The sequence below is a fragment of the Myotis lucifugus genome, unplaced genomic scaffold (assembly GCF_000147115.1).
Source record: "Myotis lucifugus unplaced genomic scaffold, Myoluc2.0 scaffold_15, whole genome shotgun sequence".
In the NCBI taxonomy this organism is placed as follows: domain Eukaryota; kingdom Metazoa; phylum Chordata; class Mammalia; order Chiroptera; family Vespertilionidae; genus Myotis; species Myotis lucifugus.
The window spans coordinates 2,945,157-2,952,184 of NW_005871063.1; the positions used below are offsets into that span (position 1 = coordinate 2,945,157).

Consider the following 7,028-nt stretch of genomic DNA (forward strand, 5'->3'; position numbering starts at 1 on the left):
GACTATATGACAACCTATAGTTTTGCTGCAAAGATTGTCAGTCTATGAAAAAAGGAAGACATTATCCATTCTTCTGGGAAGAAGAAGAAAATAGTAAAAGCATTTAAAAATAACTTTATGACTCAAAATCTCTTTTCCTGTACTAGAGTATTCGAACAACATTAAATTTTAAACCAAATATAAAGAAAATTGCTAAAAGAAAGTAGTACTCAAAAAACAAAAACAAAAAAAGAACATCTATTGAACATCTAATTTTTGTCAGGATAAAAGTTAATATTATATTATAAATTTCCATAGCATGTAGTTACTTGTAGCATTTCTGACAAGACCAATTAAAAACTCACATAATTACTTTATTGGAAACCCTTTTGCAGTACTTACTTTGTACCAGGCGCTGTTCTAAGAGCTTTATGCATAATGTTATACAATTAAATGGGAAGTTAGCTGTTGGTTTTTTGTAGATGCCTTTGAAAAAATTTAGAATTTTCTTTTCCACTCCTACTTTGGTGGGAATTCTTAACGTTAATGAGTGTTGAGTTTCATCAAATACTTTGACTACATCTATTAAATGGATCTTTTTTTTAAAAATATATTTTATTGATTTTTCACAGAGAAGAAGGGAGAGAGATAGAGAGAGTTAGAAACATCGATGAGAGAGAAACATCGATCAGCTGCCTCTTGCACATCCCCCACCGGGGATGTGCCCGCAACCCAGGTACATGCCCTTGATCGGAATCGAACCCGGGACCTCTCAGTCCGCAGGCTGACGCTCTATCCACTGAGCCAAACCGGTTTCGGCTATTAAATGGATCTTATAATATTTTTTCATTTTGTTAATATCATGAATTGCATGGCTGAATATCTATTGCTCAATCCAACTTGGCATTCCTGGGATAGATCTCATTGACCATGATGTATTGTCCTTTTATATATAAGATTAGATTATTCAATATTTTGTTAAAATTCTTAAGATATGAGTTTGTGAGGGATACTGGCCTATAGTGTTCTTTTTTCTGTACTATCTTTATCAGATTGGTGTCCAGGTTATGCTGGTCTCCTGAAATGAGTTCAAAAAAGTTCCATTTTCCTTTATTTTCTGAAAATGCTTGTGTTGCATTGCTGTTATTTTATCCAAAAAGTTTAATGGAAGCCATGAATGGAGAAATCTGGGCCTCGTGTTATCATTTTTTATGGTAGTGAATTCAATTTCCATAGTATAGTGGTCCTTAAGTTTTAGCATGCTTTACAATCACTTGGCAGCCTCCTTCCAAGATTCTGTAGGTGTAAGTGAGACCCCAAAATTTGAATTTCCAATGAGGTCCCTGAGACACTGCTATTGGCGGTGGTTTTTAAAGCAAACTCAGAACTACAGAACTACTGCTTGAATAGAGAGCTATGATGTTATGCTGTTCTTACTAGTCTATAGTAGTAGTTATTTTAAAGTCCCAGTCTGATCATTTTTATAACTGTTTCATACCTGAATTTTTATCTATTGACTGTTTATTCTTGATTATATATTTTCTTGTTTTTTAATGTGTATTATTATTTTTTATTGAATGCTGGTCATTGTTGTAAAAAAACATAAAGTAGCCCCTCTTATCTTTAGAGGATATGTTCAGATTCCTGAAACCGCAGATAGTACTGAATCCTATATGTACTATGTTTTTTTCTAAATATACATACCTATGATAAAGTCTATTTATAAATTAGGCATAGTAAGAGATTAACAATAATAAATAATAATACAATAGACCAATTATAGCAATATTCTGTGATAAAAGCTATGTGAATGTGTGTGTCACTCTCTCTCTCAAAATATCCTATTGAACTGTACTCACCCTTTCACTTAAAGCAGCACTTTTCAACCAGTGTGCCACAGAATTTTTAAAATATGCAATACCTGACTATTTAGTCAGGGGCACTGACCTCTTTTCTCTTAGATTGTCTAATAGAAAATGACAACAGCCACAACAATAGCCATCCAGTGTGAATGAATAAAAATTATACTTATTGTTGTCATATTGGCAAAAAATATATGTTGTAGTGTGTCACAGAATTTTAGTAATTAGTTTATGTGTGCCCTGTGACGCCCTGAGACAGAGTTGATATGAAAACCAAGATGGCTATAAGTGACTAAGGGGGTAGGGGCATGTACAGCCAGGAGACACTGGACAAAGGGATGACTCATGTCCTGGGGTGGCGAGGGGTGGCGGGGGGGAGGTGGGGCATCACAAGATCTCCCAACACTACTCAGAAGGGCAAAAAAAATGTAAGACTTATTTATTTATGGAATTTTCTATTTAATATTTTTGACCTGCTGCTGGTAACTGAAACCATGGGAAGTGAAGCCACGATAAGGGTGACTAACTGCCGGAAGCCGGTCCACCCTTGACACAGTCGCTGCAGGGAAGAAACATCTGCACAGCTTATGTTTCAAGGGACCCGGTGTATATGGCATATGTTTGCTCCCCCCTCTTAACACTGAGTGTTTTAAACAGGACCACCTCCTCGAGAAAGGTTGTTTCCCCAGGTGAGGATTTTCCCCTGAAGTTAGGGAGGGAAGAAAACCCCTTGATTAAGTGCCAGGCGGGTAGTTAATCACTTTAACTACGAACATTCACACTTAAGCTACGTAATCTTCACTCCCTGGAATGGAGATAAGAAACGCCCTAACCTTTGGGATAGGACTAGAAATGGATAGGATTAAAATCAACTGGCATAAATTCAGATGTAACAAGACAGTAAGACACAGAACTTGGCTGGAGATCCTGGAGAGACCCTGGCTATGATGATCAACTGAACGCTGCCTCTGTGTCCTTCCTTCATCGCTGACTCCATCCACACCTGGGAACCCCTGGACCTGCGACCCCAACACTGCCCAAACCCTGCAAACTTTCGCTTACAAAAAGGTGCCTGGGAACATTAAAGAGAGTGATCTACCTGTCTGTTCCCGGTGGCGTGGGAGCCACCATGGCGCACATCACTATCAACCAGTACCTGCAGCAGGTCTATGAAGCAGTTGAAACCAGAGATGGGGAATCCTTCGCAGAGCTGGTGTCTTTCAAGCATCCTCATGTTGCCAACCCGCGGCTTCAGTTGGCCTCTCCGGAAGAGAAGTGTCAACAAGTTTTGGAACCCCCTTATGCTGAAATGTTGGCAGCTCATTTAAGGTGCACGTACGCAGTGGGGAACCGTGACTTCATAGCGGCATACCAATGCCAGACTGTCGTCGTCCGATCATTCCTGCGGGCGTTTCAGGCCCACAAAGAAGAAAACTGGGCTCTGCCTGTCATGTATGCAGTAGCACTTGATCTTCGAGTATTTGCCAATAACGCCGATCAGCAGTTGGTCAAGAAAGGAAAAAGCAAAGTTGAGGACATGTTGGAAAAAGCTGCTGAGCTGTTGATGAGCTGTTTCCGAGTCTGTGCCAGTGACACTCGTGCTGGGAGAGAGGATTCTAAGAAGTGGGGGATGCTGTTTCTGGTGAATCAGTTATTCAAGGTTTACTTGAAGATCAACAAACTCCATTTGTGTAAACCTCTCATCAGAGTCATCGACAGCTCAAATCTGAAAGAAGATTACAGCACAGCACAGAGAGTAACATACAGGTACTACGTTGGACGACAGGCCATGTTTGATGGTGACTTTAAGCAAGCCGAGGAGTACCTGTCCTTTGCCTTCGAGCACTGTCACCGTTTAAGTCAGAAGAACAAAAGGATGATTTTGATATATTTACTCCCGGTAAAAATGCTGCTGGGTCATATGCCGACCGTTGAGCTTTTGAAAAAGTATCATCTCATGCAGTTTGCTGAAGTCACCAGAGCCGTAAGTGAAGGCAATCTCCTTCTATTGAACGAGGCTCTAGCGAAGCACGAGACCTTCTTTATTCGCTGTGGCATCTTCCTTATCCTTGAAAAGCTGAAGATCATCACCTACAGGAATCTTTTTAAGAAAGTGTCCTTGTTACTCAAAACACACCAGTTATCTCTGGATGCTTTTCTAGTTGCTTTGAAATTCATGCAAGTGGAAGACGTGGACATCGATGAAGTCCAGTGTATTCTAGCCAACCTGATATATACGGGTCACATCAAAGGCTATATATCACATCGGCACCAGAAGCTAGTTGCCAGCAAGCAAAATCCGTTTCCTCCGCTGTCTACAGTGTGTTGAGTGTATAAACACCTGTTCCTCTGGTGTTTATCGCACTGATGAAATCAGTACCTTGCCAGGACGTTACTTTCTGCAGCCGGAATCTCTTTGGGGCCTCTTCTCTCAGGGATGTTGAGACTGAGTCCCCCGCGTTCACCGCCACCTTGACCTTTCCTCATCGCTCATTACTAATGTCGACCTCACCGACACCTGGAATTTCTTTTTCAAATGTGGCAGACCCTCCTTTGACTCCGGAGCGTTGGAGAGACTTGTGTGAGGGAGGCTCTTCTCCAAGGCAGCTACAGTTTCCTTCCCCTAAGAGTTATGCACAAGTGCAATTTTTATATAATTTTTCTGAATAAAAGGCATTCTGAATTTAAATAAAAAAAGATAATGATCTCATATGTGTATAAGCATAGTAGATTCTCAATAAGTAGTCGTTGTTTTTATAGTAGCGTATCTCCATAGTGGAGGAGGAGGACTGGGAAGCTGAAAGAAAACGAAATGGAATAAAGAAAATAAAATTGTAATTCAAACAAAATCAGGAAGCCCAGTTCAACAAAGAGCAAGACACCTAACGTTCTACTTCTATTCAGTATTTGCCACATGTAGAGTTGCAATTATTATTATTATTATTATTATTTTTCGTTATTTGTGTAATAAGGGAAGGAGCTAGATAACATGGCAAAATCCAAAATGGTTCAGAGTTCTGGCGCATGTGGCGCATGTGACAGGAAAAGTCAGGAAATATAAGGGCTATCTGGGTGGTTTGTTGCTTGCAATCCATTGTGCATCACAGGAATTTGCAGAAAAGTTCGCATCCATAACTTTAATCCTTATAACCGCCTTGTAAAGTAAGAGTTACTCATCACATTTTACACATTAAAACAAAAATGGAGGGTCCACCATATCCAAGCACACAGATCCAATCGAAGGCAAAAGAGGCTTTAAATCAAGATGAGTTGCATAAATCTCATTTTTCCTTCTTCTTTGTCACCAGTTCCTTCTTGCAGTCTTTAGGTATCCCAGATTGCACACTTGCACTTTATAATGTATTTTTCTGTTTCTGCAGTTCCTTTGCTTATTTTTCTGTTGTTTGTTAGAACAGTTTCATTTGGAAATATATCCTGGCTTGTCTGTGCTGAGGAGCGAGGGGCAGGGAGCAGGGCATTTATGGAGTTCTCCTTGGGAGAATGGATGGGGCGAATAGACTGCTCTTACCTACCCTGCCCAGGGCAGTGCTCTTACAAAAGCACAGGTGAAAATGGTAAAAAAGGACAAAGTACTACTTAAGTGTGCCAGATATTACATTTTTAGTGCAGTTGACTGTGGGGAGCTTCTGCCTAAAAAGGCATGATGGTGGTTTATACACAACACAGAGTCCCTTAACAACAAAACAAATAGGAACTCTAGCAGAGAAAACCTAAACACTGTGCATTTAATGTAGTGTAGGCCCTGTATGATGCACTTTTAGGAAATAATTTCATTTTTATAGTTGTGATACCTAAATATATAGTTCTCTAGAAGAAGAAAGAAGTAGAAAATTCTATTCTGTTTCAAGCACATGTACATCCCTAAAAGGCCATCCTGACTCATAAACCTTGAAGTACACTTTTAACCCTTTGTAGTTAAAGATTTTAGTGAAAAAAAAAATCCAATCTACCTCTTGAAAGACTGTTAGCATTCATCTCAATTTTACTGATTGCTTGACACCTTATAATTTCCTTGAGACTTACATTTTGGGTTCTTAATTCAAATGAGTTTTGCCACTGCTCTCAGCTTACTGATAAGATGATTATGTATTCTGCATCTTAGTGTGCTTTCTGGTGATAAATTATATTATAATTATCCCCGCCAGAGCTGCTTCAGTTAAGTGCCTGGTAGCATTTTGATTATACAAGTCATTTTTCTCCCCAAGGGTTTGTAACTTTACCCTTTTAAAATATGTTTTTGTTATTCTGTTACTAATAGAATATGCATATTGGAGAAGGGCAAAACCAGATATCCGTAATAAGTAGACCTACTCTCAACAGAGTACTTCTTTCATTAGGACTTTTATAATGGAAAGGGAGGAATCCTCCCCCTCCTTGTTAAAGTCACATCGATGGAGGTTGAGTGGGTTATACCTGTTGTTGGTTTGAGAAACATGGGAAAGGGCAGAGTTTATTCTATGCCTCGGTGTTCTCTCCCTCCTACACACACAAATGTGTAACCGGGGACCGGCTATTGGCAGTCTTCACAGTGGTTCGTCAGAATTACATAAAGGATAAAGGGAATCGGCAGGATGTGAAAAGATGGGCTGCTCATCAGAACAGGTTATTTTATGGACTGTCAGCAGGGCACAATGAGCATATGACACAACTTTTGTTGAAGACAAAATTGAGTGCACCCAGTGGAGCACAGAAGAGGAGATGGAGTGCCTGGCATGATATGAGGCATGATATGAGACAGTAGTGGAAAATCACAGATATATATATACTTTGAGGAATTTCCATGTGTTTTATGTAACACCTTATCAGAAATTCTGAAAATGAGTTGTAGGTAGAAATTTTACAGAGAGATACATGTGTGAATATTTAAATATAACAAAAAATTTTCTGACCAAACCATTTGGTCTAGATAAATGGCAACATAACTTGACATGTATACATTTATGTTTGTATATAGGTGTGTATATATACAGGGTGAGCAAAAGTAGGTTTACAGTTGTGCATGTGTGAAACATGGAGTTTATTCTTGTATTATTGTTTATGAATTATTGTGATTTCCATACAAACAATTGTAAACTTGCTTATTCCCATCTCTGTATTGTATATCCATTATAAATGGCCTGAAAATTAATTTCCCCTTCCTTCCTTCCTTCCTTCCTTCCTTCCTTC

At 39.3% G+C, this 7,028-nt stretch overlaps 1 pseudogene; it reads left to right on the plus strand.

The window, feature by feature from the left end:
- The first annotated feature begins 2,964 nt into the window (after positions 1-2,964).
- On the plus strand, positions 2,965-4,184 carry LOC102433421 (annotated as a pseudogene).
- The last annotated feature ends 2,844 nt before the right edge of the window (positions 4,185-7,028 follow it).